Below are 16377 nucleotides of genomic sequence, written 5' to 3' on the forward strand. Positions count from 1 at the left end.
TGGTCATTCATTCATTCATTCATTCCCATAGTCAACAAATATTAACTGAGCACCTGTAATTTACCAGGCACTGTTTTAAGTGTTGAGATTAAAAAAAAAAAAAAAAAAAAGATAAAAATTCCTACCCTTCCCAGCTCATGTTCTAGGGTATATATAAATACTCTAAACAAATATAAATCATAAACAAGATAAATAAGACAATTATATAGTATGTTAGATACTGATAAGTATTTGAAAAGAAAAATAATGAAAGTAAAGGGATTATAAGTGTTGGTTAGGGCAGCCAGAGAAGACCTTACTGAGAAGCTGTCTTGTGAGTATAAATGTGAAGGATGTATAAGGGACCTAGTCATGAGGACATGGCAGGGCGGGGCTGGTGGGAGAGCAGCGGAAAATCATCCCAGATGAGGGGACTGAGAAGGGTAAAGGATTTGAATCATGAATATGCTAGAGAATTTGAGAAATTGCAAGGTGGCCAGTGTGTGGCTAAAGTGGAATGAAAAAGAGGGAGAGCAGTGGAGATGATTTCAGAGAGAAAGAATGATTATGCAAGGGTGGGCTAGATCACGCACGGTCTAGTAAGATTTTGGCAGCTCAGGTAAGTTGGGAAGTGGTAGTGGATGCTACTGATGCTCTGACTAGATCCCTTTACCTGGGCCAGTACATTTAATCCTAGCTGCTCTGAGTGTCACACACACACCCCGCCCCCAACCTCACCCCAGGCAGCTCACAGTTGGTGACTGACTACCGTGGTGGTACAAAAGGTGGAGCCTTCGCTGAGGGACAACGCAGAGCTTCCCAGTCGAAGCTGGTTTCCAGCTGAGATTACATCCTTGCTTAGCTTTCTCCCCCTGTTCTATCCCGCTTGCCTCCTTCCTATTCCCCTGGGAGCACTCCTTTAATAAATCACCTGCCTCTAAATTCCTGTTTCAAGCTCTGTTTCTAGGCACTCCACCTAAGATAATTGTACTGGATGTGGTCCCAGGAAGCAGACCCTAAGAATAGGGTTCTGGAATTGTATCACTCTCCAGCTGGATGGCGATGAGGACCCCATCACTGGTGGTAGGTGGAGGACTACTATTCCCTGGCCTTCTCTAGCAGTGCAGTTGCTAAGATTTTCACTCATGGTAAACTAGGGTAGGATATAGGTGCAAGATGACATACTGGCTGGTTTAATGCCTCTGGAATTTGAGAGCTAGCAAGAAATAATAACTGCAAGGACTTAATCATTGCAATTAAGGGATGCTGTTTCACTAAACATTCTGTAAGATGGAGCAGAAACACTACCCAGTACCACTCTACGACCTCAACACACACACACAAAAATGCATTCTTCTCCACTGTTTTAGTTAGGATGCTTTCTGCTGCAAATAACAGAAAGCAACTCAAAATAGATTAAACAACAGAGATGGTTATTACCTAACCAGCTATCCAGAGGTCAGGCAGCTGCCAGGTTGGTTTATTCTGTGGCTCAGTTGTTAAGGACCAGGTTATTTCTATTATTCTGTTCTATTGGGTTGGCCAAAAAGTTCATTTGGTTTTAAGTAAAAGACACATTTTTTATTTTCACCAAGAACTTTATTGAACAACATGGTCATTGACCGAACGAACTTTTTGGCCAACCCAATACTATCAAGAATGTTTGGGCTTTATCCTTGGTAGGCTTTCCTCATAATCACAGGATGAATCACCATAATTCTAGCTATCTTATTCAGCCACATTGTTAATGTCCACTCAAAGTCATTCAAAAACACAAACTTCCTCATCTTAAAAAAAAGAAATATATATATACATATTTCTTTTTAATGTTATATTGTGGAAAATTTCAAACAAAAGTAGAGAGAACAGTGTAAGGAATCTTCGTGTGCCCTCACCCAGATTTACCAATTATCAACTCTTGGCAAATCTTGTATTCGTAGTCCCACCCACTTAATCTTCTACTACTACTACTGCCTGTACGTAAAATAATAATAATAATAATAGTAATAATAATTATTTAGTATTGCTAATTAGTCAGGAATCAAATTTCCTTAACTGCCTCATAAAGGGTTTTCTCCTCCCTTCAGTTTGTTTTTTGGCTCAGAATTGAAGTCCACAAATTGCAATTGGTCAATATGTCCTTAAGTCTATTTTTCTATAGGTTCCCCTTCATCCCCCTTTTGTTTCTCCTTGCAATTTATTGTTTTTAATAAACTGGGTCATTTGATCTGTAGCTTTTTTTCAGTCTGGGTTTTGTTTATTGCCACCATGTGTATTTTTTGGTTTTGTTTTAACGTGTTCCTCTCCCTTGTACTGCCTCTAAGTTGGCATTTAGCTCTAGAGGTTCGATCAGATTTAGGCCTATTGTTTGGACAGGAATACTTCATAGGTGGTCTTCACACTTCCATCGGGACCCACAATGACTAATTGTTTTTCTCTTTGTGATGTTGGAAGTCATCGATCCATTATTTCACTAGGAGTTGTAAAATGGTGCTATTGTAATTTTATCATGATTTATTAGCGGGACTACTTCTATAAAGTGGAACTTCTTTCACCAACTGTTTGATTACATTGAGGTAAAGCTCATATAGGAAAGATAGAGTAAATACTTGGATCTCTCTTTTTATTTCCAGGTTTCAAAACTATGTGATGGCTCCCTAGCATGCTCCGTAAGTGACCAATACATTATTTTTTAGTATCATTATGAACTCAGCGATTTAAACATAAATTTTATGCTTTAATCAATTGCAGTTATTATCCTTATTAATGCTCAAATTTCCCATCATTGACAAATGGGAGAGTTCAAGTGTGCTTTCTGAGTCTTTCTGCCTCAAACCTAGTAGTCTTGGATAGCTTCCTTGCTTTCTGGTATGATAAGATGTAAATATCCTACCCCAAACCTGGAATCAGCTATTTCTTTTAGGAACCCTGCTGCTTTTTAATGTGACTGTAGTATTTAAGGATTTAAGGATTTAAACTATAATCTGGGTGATTAAAGGATGTCGATTGCTACTGGGTTGGTCACTGTATCTAGGCCTTTAAGTAGACAGAGCTATGCCATTTTGCATTCCCAAAACAGCAATATATGTGAGTACCTGTTTCCTGTTAGAGTATATTGTCAAATGTGATAGATTAAAAAAATGATATCTCAGTGTACTCTTAATTTACATTTCCTTTATTAAGAGTGAGATTGGACAGTTTTTCATTTGTTTAAGGGCCATGTACATTTCTTTTTATGCAAACTATCTGTTCATATCTCTAGTATATTTTCTATAGTGTTGTCAATCCTTTCCTTTTTTATTTTTTAGAAGCTCTTTATATAATAGAGATAGTAAACTTTTTTTTTAAAATTTATTTTTGGCTGCATTGGGTCTTCGTTGTTGCACACGGGCTTTCTCTAGTTGCGGCGAGCGGGGGCTACTCTTCATTGCGGTGTGCGGGTTTCTCATTGCAGTGGCTTCTCTTGTTGCGGAGCACGGGCTCTAGGCGCACGGGCTTCAGTAGTTGTGGCTCGCTGGCTCTAGAGTGCAGGCTCAGTAGTTGTGGCACACGGGCTTAGTTGCTCCGCGGCATGTGGGATCTTCCCGGACCACAGCTCGAACCCGTGTTCCCTGCATTGGCAGGCGGATTCTTAACCACTGCGCCACAAGGGAAGTCCCGAGATAGTAATTTTTTGTCTGTAAGTTATAAATATTTTTCCAAGTTTGTCATTCATCTTCTTAATTTACTTATAATGTTTTTGTAGTATGAGATTTTTAGTTTTTAATGTAATCAAATTGATCAATCTTTTTCTGTATTGTTGCTGAATTTTGAGCTATTATTAGTGTAGCAGATTGGGAGAAAAAATAGCCACACATTCTTCCCCTGTATGCACACTACTGTGAAGTGTGACTTTGTATCTCTTCCCATCAAGAGATGAGGACTATTTTTCACCTCCTTGAATTTAGGCTTGCCTTGTACTTTGCTTGGTAGAACGCTGAGCAAGTGACTTCATGAGAGTTCTCCCTCTCTTGGAACCTTGGGACCATCAAGTGGAAAAGCTGGGGCTAGTCCGTGAAGATGAGAGACCATGTGGAGAGAGAAACCCCACCTACCACTGGCACCAGCCCCAAATCTGTGAGTGAGGCCGTCCTAGACCAGGCATGCCTGATGGCTGCAATTGTCAGAGTGACCCAGGCAAGACCAGATAAGAACCACACAGCTGAACACAGACCAAACTGCTGATCCTCAAAATTGTGAGCAAAGAAGATGGTTGTGTATTAAGCCATGAAGTTGGGGCAGTTTAAGCAGAGAGGTATAGTTAAGATAGTTAGGAAATAAAACTTTGAATTTGGTGCAGCCCAGCTTTCGTGTGTTGCATTTCACATTCCTTAACTGGGATGAAAAAAGAACTAGCTATGCCCAGCAGATTCAGTATTTGTCTGGCTTAACCTCCTGACCAACTGTTGCCTTTTCTGAAATTTGTTTTTTAGAACTACTAAATGCCAAGTGTGACTGTACCCAGAGGATTTTTTTTCTTTTTAAAATTCAATGTTTATTGAAAACAACATTTTCAAGTCTAAAAGCAACCTATATTTTATTAACTGTTTTTGAGTTTAACAACCAGTGTAATGAAAGCTCAACAACACTATTCTATAAGCAGCATTGAATTATCAGACCACTGACTGATTTTAATAGAATAAAAAACATGTTAAAAAAAGTCAAGGGACTTCCCTGGTGGTCCAGTGGTTAAGAATCCGCCTGACAATGTAGGGGACGTGGGTTCAATCCCTGGTTGGGGAGCTAAGATCCCACATGCCGTGGGGCAACTAAGCCCGCGCGCCGCAACTACTGAGCCCATGCACCACAACTAGAGAGCCTGTGTGCCACAGCTACTGAGCCCGCACACACTCTGGAGCCTGCACACCACAAATAGAGAGGAGCCTGTGCGCTGCAACGAAGACCCGACACAGCCATAAACAAACAAACAAACAAACAAACAAATAAATAAATATTAGGGGAAAAAGTCAAAATGGGAGAAATAGAGCGTGAGGCCTAGAATGAGAACCCCATTGCAAAAGATAAAAATTGGCAGCAGAATCAGACAAGCAGATTACTTCTCTTTGATGAAGACAGGGATATAAAGGAAGAATAAGTTTAGAGAAACACAACACACATTCTAATCAATGACATGCCCATGAAATTTACATATTACTTTAACTGTTGAAAGAAAGGTTTGGAGCAGTCTTTTTTTTTTTTTGCGTTACATGGGTCTCTCACTGTTGTGGCCTCTCCCGTTGTGGAGCACAGGCTCCGGACGTGCAGGCTCAGCGGCCATGGCTCACGGGCCCAGCCGCTCCGCAGCATGTGGGATCTTCCCAGACCGGGGCACGAACCTGTGTCCCCTGAATCGGCAGGCGGACTCTCAACCACTGCGCCACCAGGGAAGTCCCTGGAGCAGTCTTGAACAAGGGATCTGAGGTAACTACTCTGTCCAGTTTTTCAAAACATGGATTTTCTATCATGAAGTACAGTGTATTCCACCACCAGCTTTTGAGAGTTGAAGCTGGATTCAGGGAAGATTAGTTTCTGAATGTGTTAGTAATTTCTGTGCCAAGTATTTGTCCTGTCAGATAGCATCTGTTGACCAGAAGCAACACTGTCCTTTATAATAAAGCACATCATATAATGTTTTCCCTCAGTTAAAAAACCCTCTAAAGAAATTTCTAGAAAAAAAAGTATTTATTTTATTTAACTTTTGGGGTAAGTTTTTAGAGAATTAGTTGGAGGAATTTAGAAAGTTAAACATTATTATTTGAATTTTTCACATGGATATATAATTTTAAGTATTTATTGCCCCAATCAATGATTAAACTAATATAAAAACTTAACCTTTATTTTCTGAGATTATTTCATATGGATATTGATTTCTGGGGTATGGGATGAGAATAATAGCATTTGGGGGGAATTCCCTGGCAGTCCAGTGGTTAGGACTCCACGCTTTCAGTGTCAAGGGTACAGGTTCAATCCCTGGTTGGGGAACTAAGATCCCACAAGGCTCGCAGCATGGCCACAAAAAAAAGGAAAAAAAATTAGTATTTTCCTTTATCAAGTGGCATGAAGATGGGAAGATTGTAGGCATTATTTACCCCCTTTAAGAATGAGAATTCTTCCTCACATGTCAGAAATGCTTTCATTCAGAACTAGGGAAAGAATCTTCCTTTGGAGTGGAAGATTCTACGTGATCTGTGGTTATATCTATTATGTCTCAATCAGAAACCAAATAGAATGACCAATTAAACTGATTTTTAAAATTCACCTTTAGATGATAACTGATTGAAATACTCGTGCAGTGATTTTTATACAGAACTTTCTTTCTTCCTTCCTTTCTTTCTTTCTGGCTGCGTTGGGTCTTCGTTGCTGCACACGGGCTTTCTCTAATTGTGGCGAGCGGGGGCTACTCTTCGTTGCGGTGCACAAGCTTCTCACTGCGGTGGCTTCTCTTGTTGCGGAGCACGGCCTTCAGTAGTTGTGTCACGCGGGCTCAGTAATTGTGGTGCACGTGCTTAGTTGCTCCGCAACATGTGGGATCTTCCCGGACCAGGGATCGAACCCGTGTCCCCTGCATTAGCAGGCGGATTCTTAATCACTGTGCCACCAGGGAAGCCCTGTACAGAACTTTCAATAAGGAAAATAATACATTTCTTTTAAAGAACTCAAATAGTAGCAAAATATTCTGGACCTGAGATTTTGAATTTACCACCATCACATCTCACTCCTCCCAGTCCTCTCTGTCTCCAAACTGTTACCTTAGTTCAATTCCTCATATCTGCAGTCTCTTAGCAAATCTCCCTACCATTCAATTCACTGTTATCCTTCTAAAATAGTTAGTGGATCATGTTACCTCCCAGTTTAAAACTCTTCAGTAGCCCACCAATATCTGATTAAGGACATTTGAATTTGTTATTGCTTTACAGTCAAAATTCTTATTTTATGGTACGACATTCAGGGCCCTCCACAAACCACAACTGTCCAATCTCTCTTCAATCTTATTTATTTATTTATTTTTGGTCCTTACTCCTATTTTCCTGTGGCTTCCAGCCACCTCCTGTGACCCGACAGCCTCAGTGATTTAGCAGAATCATTACTTGAACTTGCCATCCTGTTTTATGCCTCAGAGATCTTGTACATGTAGTTCACTCCATCTGGAAAGACACTCCCACCCCCGCAGCTGGCTCAACTTCTTTCTAATTACTCAGCTCAAGCATTATTTGCTCTGCAATGCTTTTCCTCACCTGACTGAGCTGAAGCTGTCATACCTTCCTTTGTGTCATTCTACACCTTACTCTGTTATTGCATTTATCGTTCTGTTTTTCAATTATTTGTTTATATTTTAGAATCTCTGAATAGAATGGGGGTTGTCTGAGAAGAAAGGCCATATTAAGGCCCTCAATAGGTGTTTGTTGAAGGAAATTATGATCCTCAGGGAGTTATGGCCTGTTGTATAGAGTTGACATCTACGAAACTGCTGATATTTGGCCATTTTTGACCTACCAAAACAGCAATTTTATAAAATTCAACCTAAATATATTCCAAGAGGTAAATCTTGAGAAAAGTTCAGATTGCTAATGTCACTAAAATACTTATAATTTTGGACTTCCCTGGTGTTCCAGTGGTTAAGCCTCTGCACTTCCATTGCAGGGGGCATGGTTTGATCCCTGGTGGAGGAAGTCCCACATGCCACACGCTGTGGCAAAAAAAAAAAAAAGACAAGTTCTAATATAAATACAGAATTTTCTCAGATTATTTGGAAAATCAACTGAAGAAATTCCCAAATATAAATGTGTTTTTTTCAAAAAGAAATCAGCCTATATTTTCTTCTCTTAGTACCAGATCCACTTGTCATTCTGAATTGAATTTTCATCCCATTTGCATTTTATTTTTAATTTTTTTTAGAAGCATTACATTTATAGATATCTTGCTCTGTTTTCTATCCAGACCCTTTCCCTTCATACCTTTGTTAACAGTCTAGAGAGGGCAAGCATAGGGTTTTGGTTCAATAGTGCTCTGGGAAGCCTTTTCAGCTCTAGAACAAGCATCACCACATTAATCAATTTACATGAGAACTGTAGCTGCAGGCAGATTCCAGTGCAATTACATGTGTCACCTCACATTATTTTAGCTTCACTGTTCCTGAAGAGATTTTTTCCCCAAGTATTTAAACATGACTCTTCATAAAACAATGACTGTCTCTCTCCTGGGGAAAGTTGAATAGAAATACCCAATATCTTCATATTATTCCTTAAAACTTATTAAAATCAAGTCAATATAATAAAGTTGATCTGAGAGCTTATATAAGTCCTTGCAAAGACATTTCTTGTCCAACGATAACTCACTTCAAAAGATTTATCTGTGAAAGCAGCAGTAATGAAGCAGGGTTCCCAGTATCATCTTAACTCTTTTTTTACCTATTGGCTATTTAGGTTACAGTAAGATTTTCTGCTTCTCCCTGAAAGTCAATTTCCTCATAACTTGGCATTAATTGGAAGCAGAAGTTCTCATATTCTTGTCAGTACCAACAGTTGGCCATCATCTGGACTGTGTGGAATATCTTTGTGTGGATGAGTTTTGTCTAGTCAAGTTTCCATAGCTTTCAGTGTAATATAAATATATGGCTAAATATGTATGGTTAAAAAATGAAGGTAGTTTTCGGGGGGGGACTTACTATACTAGATATAAAGACTTATAAAGCTATAGCAATTAAAAGAGTAGTTGGTATAGCTGAATGATAAACAAATAGCAATGGAAAAGAATAGGCAGCTGAGAAATAAGCCCACACGTATATGAAAAGGAGTATTATGACCGATTTGAAATCAGTGAGGAAATGATGAACTCTTTAGTAAGTGGTACAGAGACTACTGAGTATCCTTATTGAAAAATAAAATAAAATTAGCCCTTTACCTCACAATATACACGCAAAAAATTCCAAATGGATTAACAATTTAAAAGTGAGAAGAAAAATTCTAAAATTTTTGGAAGGAAATATTTGGCTTCAGAAAAGGGAAGGATACCTCAAAATTACAAAACAGAAGAAAAAGATTGATAAATTTGATTACAGTAGTATAAAACCTCTACACAATAAAAATAACCATGATGAAAGTGAAAAGATAAACCACAAGATATAAAACTGGCAGAGTACAAGAATCCAGGCTATTTCAAGAATTTTTACCAATAAATAACAAAAAGAGAAACAGCCTAAGTAGAAATTCACAAAGGATGAGAATTCATAGATGGGGGCTTCCCTGGTGGCGCAGTGGTTAAGAATCCGCCTGCCAATGCAGGGGACACAGGTTCGAGCCCTGGTCTAGGAAGATCCCACATGCCGTGGAGCAACTAAGCCCGTGTGCCACAACTACTGAAGCCCGTGCGCCTAGAGCCTGTGCTCCACAACAAGAGAAGCCACCGCAGTGAGAAGCCCGTGCACCACAACTAAGAGAAAGACCATGCGCTGCTAGCAACAAAGACCCAACACAGCCAAAAATAAATAAATAAATAAATAAATTTTAAAAAATTCATAGATGAAAAAAGCTAAATAGCTAATACATATATGAAAATATTCTCAGCTTTATTGGTAACCAATGAAAAGCAAACAAAAACAATAATATGCAAAAATGCATACCTATCAGATTTGCAAAAATTTCAAAACTCTAATAACACCAAGTGATGTGTTTGTATATTCAATGTTTATTGGTAGATCCAATTCAAAAAGGAATTTGACAATAGCTAGTAAAGATGAATATACTCATACCCTGTGACCCAACAATTCTACTTCTAGGTATATCTTTTAGAAATGGAAACCCTCACATGTGCTCTTGGTGATATGTACCAGAATGGTCACAGAAACACTGTAATAGTGAAAAAAAAGGAAAAAACCTAAATGAATCTCAATAGAAAATGGAAAAATAATTTATGGTTTGTTGGTAAAATTGTATCCCAGAAAATTGAGATTCTGCATGGATATTCATCTGTTTGAGTCCCTTATTTATCTTTCTAGGAAAACAACTTAGTTATAAAGAGGGATACCTTTATCTATTATATATACTTTATATATCAATTATATATTCCACATTAATAAGAAAGTTTAAGGAGTTCCCTGGTGGCCTAGTGGTTAGGATTTCACTGTTGTGGCCTGGGTTCAATCCCTGGTCAGGGAACTGAGATCCCGCAAGCCACTCAGCGTGACCAGAAGAAAAAAAAGAAACAGTTTAGTGTTTTACATTATCAGTCAGGTGATTGTGGTTAAATATGACAAAGTTATTGAGCAAAATTAACCTCCTATGCAAACATAATGTATAATTTAAAGTAAAGAAACAATTTTCTACAGCAAACATTTTAACCAATGTAATAATGACTCACTCAAGTAAACTTTTTTTTTTTTTTTGCATTACGCGGGCCTCTCACTGCTGTGGTCTCTCCCGTCGCGGAGCGCAGGCTCAGCGGCCATGGCTCACGGGCCCAGCCGCTCCGCGACATGTGGGATTTTCCAGGACCGGGGCACGAACCCGTGTCCCCTTCATCGGCAGGCGGACTCTCAACCACTGCGCCACCAGGGAGGCCCTCAAGTAAACTTTTAAAGGTTCTTTTTCTTTTTGCCATTTTTAGTAAACAAACTTAGAAAAGCAGTTTTCTGTTGATAAGAGAGCAAAAATATATAGAGTTCACTTAAATTTTTGGTAACTGGTATGCAAATATAATATTAATCTTAACATTTCTTTCCAAAGAAAGAATAAATTGTTAATGTGGTGCTTGAAGTTCTCAAAATCTCTTGTTTCAGTAGCTTCTTAATATTTTTTACTAAATGCCATTAAAATTTAAGATCTATTATTTCAACTTCTAATCAATAATGAATTTTTAAAATGGAGGATTATACATTTATATTTGTATAAGCAGAAAAGCAGTGGGGGGAAAAAGACTGTGAATAGTATATAGCAGTGAAAATGAAAGAAATAAAACTACACATATCAACATGGATAAATCTCAAAAATATAATGTTGAATGGAAAAGACAAGTTGTCTGTAGTGTATGATACCATATACTTAAAAATAAGAAAAATATTCTATTGTTTATAGATGCCTATGTATATTATAAAAGTATAAATATATGCATATATATTTCAGAAGAGTGGTTATCTCTGAGGAGGGAGGGAGAGGAATGAGGTAAGGGAAAGCTACATAAGGGAAATTTATATTTTTGCAGCTTTATTTCTTAAAAAAGATGTAAAGCAAAAATGGCAAAATGTTATGATATTTCAAAGTGAGATGGTGGGTAGCTATGTATGTATTATACTATTCTCCATCCTTTTCTGTGTGTTTGAAATATCTTGAAATTAAAATGTTAGGTAAGAGGCAGAAAAACCTCACTGTTTTATGCTTAACATTGCACTCTATCCTTCTTTTCAAAGCTAGAAGAATATTAGCTAATTGGCCCTTCTGAAATGGAAAGAGGATGCATCTGGCATATAACACTGTTGTGAACTTAGAAGCCTGGGTTTTACTCTTCTTTGGCACTAAACTAACTGTGTGGCCTTGAACAAATCATATATCCTCTCTAGACCTCGCTCGATAAATGGGAAAATTGAACTAGAATGTCTTCTAGTTTTCCTCTGACACTAAAAATTTGGGATTATCACAGTACCTGTGAGACCAGATGGAAGAAAGAATCTTTGCTGTCCTAAGGACCTATTCTGAAATAAATGGCTGCCAGGAGACTGAAAACCCCTGTTGGTCTTAAAGGCAGACCCTGCATCTGATCTAAAAACTCTATAATGTGGGAATCCCCTGGCGATCCAGTGGTTAGGACTCTGCTCTTTCACTTCCCGGGGCCTGGGTTTGATACCTGGTTGGGGAACTAGGATCCCACAGGCCTCTCTGGCTTGGGAAAAAAACAAACAAACAAAACTCTGCAATGCTACAATGCCCTCGAGTCCTACTGAAAAGTCTCATTTACTTTCTCTGAACTTCTTGTAGCTCTTCTGCTATAAACGGTTACCCTTATTTACCAGTCTAGTTGATTCTAGGTGGGCTCTTTTCTTACTGATCTTAAAAATTCTTCTCTCAAATGCCACATCTATTGTCTTAGGCCTCAAAAATTCCACAGTGCCCTTCGAAATAAAATTAAAGGTGTTGACTGCAAGCTCCATCATTTTCCACCAGTAGGCTCTAGCCTACTAGATAATGGCCTTCATTATTCATCATTTCTTGCTGATTCGGTCTATGATTCCATCAGGTACTGTTGTTCCCTTATTTAAAAAAAATCATTCCCACAGTTTCCATTCCCTTTCTGTCTCTTGGCCTTTTCAGAGGACATTCTGTATATTTAAAAACAAATTATTTTCTTCCTTTAATCTATTTCTGTTCTTCTTTTCAGTATTATTCCCCAAAGAAAATAAACTTGCATTATATGTTTATCATATATCATCATGTATTGCATTGTATATTTGTTGAGTTGATCTTTGTCAATTCATTAGAGCCTAGTGTCACACAGTGATATACACTTGTCACAAAGAAAACTGGAAAACATGCTCCTCTCTGTACGTGACTCCCTTCTACATTTTCTGTGTAGATGTAATTACTGGGTAGAGAATGATAGAAATCAGGCTAGCCTTGTGAATCAGTACCCCAAGTATTCTAGTTACCTCTGCTCCGCTTCAAGAACAAAACCTAGATTCCCAACTGTAAAAGTTCAAGAAAATACACACCATTAGTCAAAGAAAGGTTCACTTAGGAGAAGGTGGTTGGTGCAGCACAAACTACTGGGTAAACATTACAAAGGTAATGCCTGATTTACAGTGGATTATCGTAAGTGATATCATAGGATATCACTCCTTATCCGAGTTTCTGGGTTACGGTCTACATGAGGACACAAAATATCTCATTAGCCTTCTTCCACAGCACACAGAACACTGCCAGGACACACACTCACTCAAAGTTAGTTCATGATGATTAAGGAAATGTAGTTGTATATTTGTTATTTACTTATAATATTTACCTACCTGGACTTCAAAGGTGTTTACAGTAACTTGCAACAAATCCCATTCATACTCTGTGAGAATTAATATAGAGAAATGTAAAAACAGGTAGAGAGAAGAGGCAATACTTATAGATTCATAAGGTTATTGAATACAAACTCTTCTAGTACTTTAAACCTTCCACTCAAAGTTAACCACCCACTACACTGACTTCAGTTGTAATTTTAAAGGAGAATGAATATTACATTTCTTTAACATGGAAAAGAAATACAGTGATGAGAATTCATTCAATTATGATGAGACTGAGTCCCACTTACAGCATCTTAGGACTTAGTAAAAGTCACAGAGAGAAGCCTTTTCTGCCTCCCTGCAGGAGACCCAGAAAACACGAATAAATGGCATTTCCCTATCGCATTCCCCACGCTAAGAAAAGACAAAACCAGCTAGACACTTCCCCAGTCACTTCAGGCTTGGAAGCAGAGCTGCAAGTGACAGCCAAAATGTTCTCCACAGCCAAAAAAAAGCAGACAAGAAGTTGCCTTTTCCCCTCCTTCGGACTCCTGTAATGTAGGAGGTGAGAGAGAGTCCTGGTGGAGGCCCAGATACAAACGATAAATAACTCAAAATGAAAGGAGTGTCTAATTATGGTGGCACAGATAGAGGGATAATAGTTGTTTTTTTTTTTTTCCCCCCGTCTTTGGGATTTTAAGAATTAGATGTTACTCGCATTTTTTTCCCCCTTTGGCAAGTTTTAATTTTAAAAAAATTCCTTTCCTCTGAATGGTTTGAAAATATTTTGATTTTCTTCCAGGCATTTTATTGAAGTGATTTCCTGCTTTATTTTTTTTTAATGTAAAATGTGGGATGGGGATAAAGAAAGATCTACCAGACTTTAGAACAAATACTGCTTATATAAGGCCCTATCTAAAATATCCCAAGAAAAGTACATGCTTGCCGTTGTTTATAATTGGTTAAAAGAGACTGGACGGAAAAAAAAAATAACCTTAAAATCTGACACTTGATTGTCCTACAATTAATACGGAAAATGTTTCCAACTTCACTTTGAGGTTGCCCGGGCTATAGGACTGAATACTTTCCTATGATTCCTTCCTGGGATCTGTTACAGGTTTCTGTGATTTGCTGACTAATCAAAGACCTGTGGTTATGCCCCTCTGCACTGTCAAATGGAAATTTAAGAGCAATTCTTCTCCTTCACCATAGGTGTTGCAGATTTGAGGCTAGATTCTCATTTTTTGTTGTCAACAGGGAATTGGGAATGTGCCATCCTGAACTTGGAAGAGGAAGAAAGGGTCCAGATTCTCCAGAGCAATACTTGGTTATAATTCCTTTTTTTTTTTTTGCGGTACGCGGGCCTCCCACTGCTGTGGCCTCTCCCGTTGCGGGGCACAGGCTCCGTACGCGCAGGTCCAGCGGCCATGGCTCACGGCCCCAGCCGCTCCGCTGCATGTGGGATCCTCCCGGACCGGAGCACGAACCCGCGTCCCCTGCATCGGCAGGCGCCACCTGTGAAGCCCGGTTATAACTTCTTGACACTCATTTTCCCCATCATATAGCAAAAACCCTTACTGAAAATGGAAAGAAAGGTGATTATCCTCATTCTTAGATTTTTCTGAGCATAAGAAGAGAGCCATAGAGAATTCATAGTGTCGTCTTGGAGAGAAGAAACGGAAAGAAAACCGCACAGTGCTTGTCAAGTTTTTCTTCTTTTGATGACCAGTGGAAAACTTTGCAGGATCAAGGCTTGTTGTTAATAGAGTTTCCTAAGTGTAACCTCTTTTATTTGGTCAAATCAATTCACTGCTTTTCAAGACTCTGAATAACATTTACTAACGGACATTTATTGAACTGCCGACTATGGTACTGGCATTGTACTAGGTGCGTGGATACTGAGAAGTTTACATTCTAGTTGGGGAGAAAGACAAAATGGGCTCTAAAATGTGTTGTGACACAGAAATGTGAACGTAGCTCTGGGAGCCTATAGGAGGGGTGGGGAAGTGAATCATGGTCACAGAAGGCTTCCTGGCGAAGATGATTTCTCACCTGAGCTTTGAAGGATGAGTAGCGTTAGCCAGATGAACCAGTGGAGACTTGGGTCAGCGGGCATTCCAGGCGAAGGGTGACCGTTCAGTCTAAAATGTTTGGGGTCTGCGTTTGATTCCTGTAGGGGCACTGTTACTGTTCTATTTAGGGTGGATGCCAGTGTATGCTGGGTGAGTCTCAGTGCTTCTGGGAACACTAACCTGGAGGAATATAACCCTGATCATCGCAGAGCGGGCACCTGTTTGGACAGGACCATTGTCTTCCTGGTCCTTTTACACAGTTAATGTTGCCTTCATGCCTAAAGCATTTCCATGCTTTCACATGCACTTAAAAAAAAATTTAATGTGAGTGTTATATAATCAGAACACCAGTACTTAGAGGCAACTCTTTTTGCCGGTAGTCAAATATTTTATTGACTACTCTTTGTCTCAGTTAACCCATCTGGGCTGCATTGTACTACTTTTCAATCACGACAAGTTTCCCTTTATTTTAAGGCAATAGAACATATGACAGTTATGACATTCTGAGGCATTTTCTTGGTTCAGAAGAGAGAAATATATAATAAGGCATTTTATTAGATGTTTTGAATTTAAATTTTCATTTTTCAGGAGGAATAATACATACATCTGTAACCTAACCATTAAATTCTAAATATGACCCATTTAAGAGATAGGTTTTTTTTTTTAATCATTATTTTAAAGAGTATTTCCTGACATTCTTCCCATCTCTCTCCGCTCCGCTTTAAAAAAAAAACCCAAAACTCTAAGCAAGGTTACAACTGTGTTTCTGGACCACGCAAAGGATCATTTCTGTTTCTGAAATTTGGCATACCTCTGTCTAGAACCCTGTCTGAAAGGTCTCTCTCTTGGACTGGAGTCACAATTTTCGAGGGCACACATGAGCAGGGAGAGAGTTAAATCACTCCTCGGCACCAGTGGGATGACAGGACACCCTCACTCTTGACTTTCTAGAAAGAGTTTGTAAAAAGCTTTCCTGTTACGTGAAATCACCCTTGACTCATAGATCGCTGACTTCCAGCCCTCGCCTGCCCTTCGCCCGTGCCCTCCAGGGCCCTTGCCTCCCTCCCAGGACAGCTGTTGTGGTGCTGAAACCCAGACAGCACCACAAGCCAAGGGTCTGGCTGGGTGCCCACTCATACATTCATTCTTTCAATCATTCATCTTTCCATAAGTATTGACAGTTATTGAGTACATGTCAGGCACTGTTCTAAACAGACACCAAAACGGACAAAAATCCTAGTCTTAGAGAGACTTAATGTGCTAAGGTACATGTCTATTAGCTCTGGTGCCCTGCTTTCTGTTTCCATGGCT

The sequence above is a fragment of the Mesoplodon mirus genome (genome assembly GCF_964341445.2).
Source record: "Mesoplodon mirus genome assembly, chromosome: 2".
In the NCBI taxonomy this organism is placed as follows: domain Eukaryota; kingdom Metazoa; phylum Chordata; class Mammalia; order Artiodactyla; family Ziphiidae; genus Mesoplodon; species Mesoplodon mirus.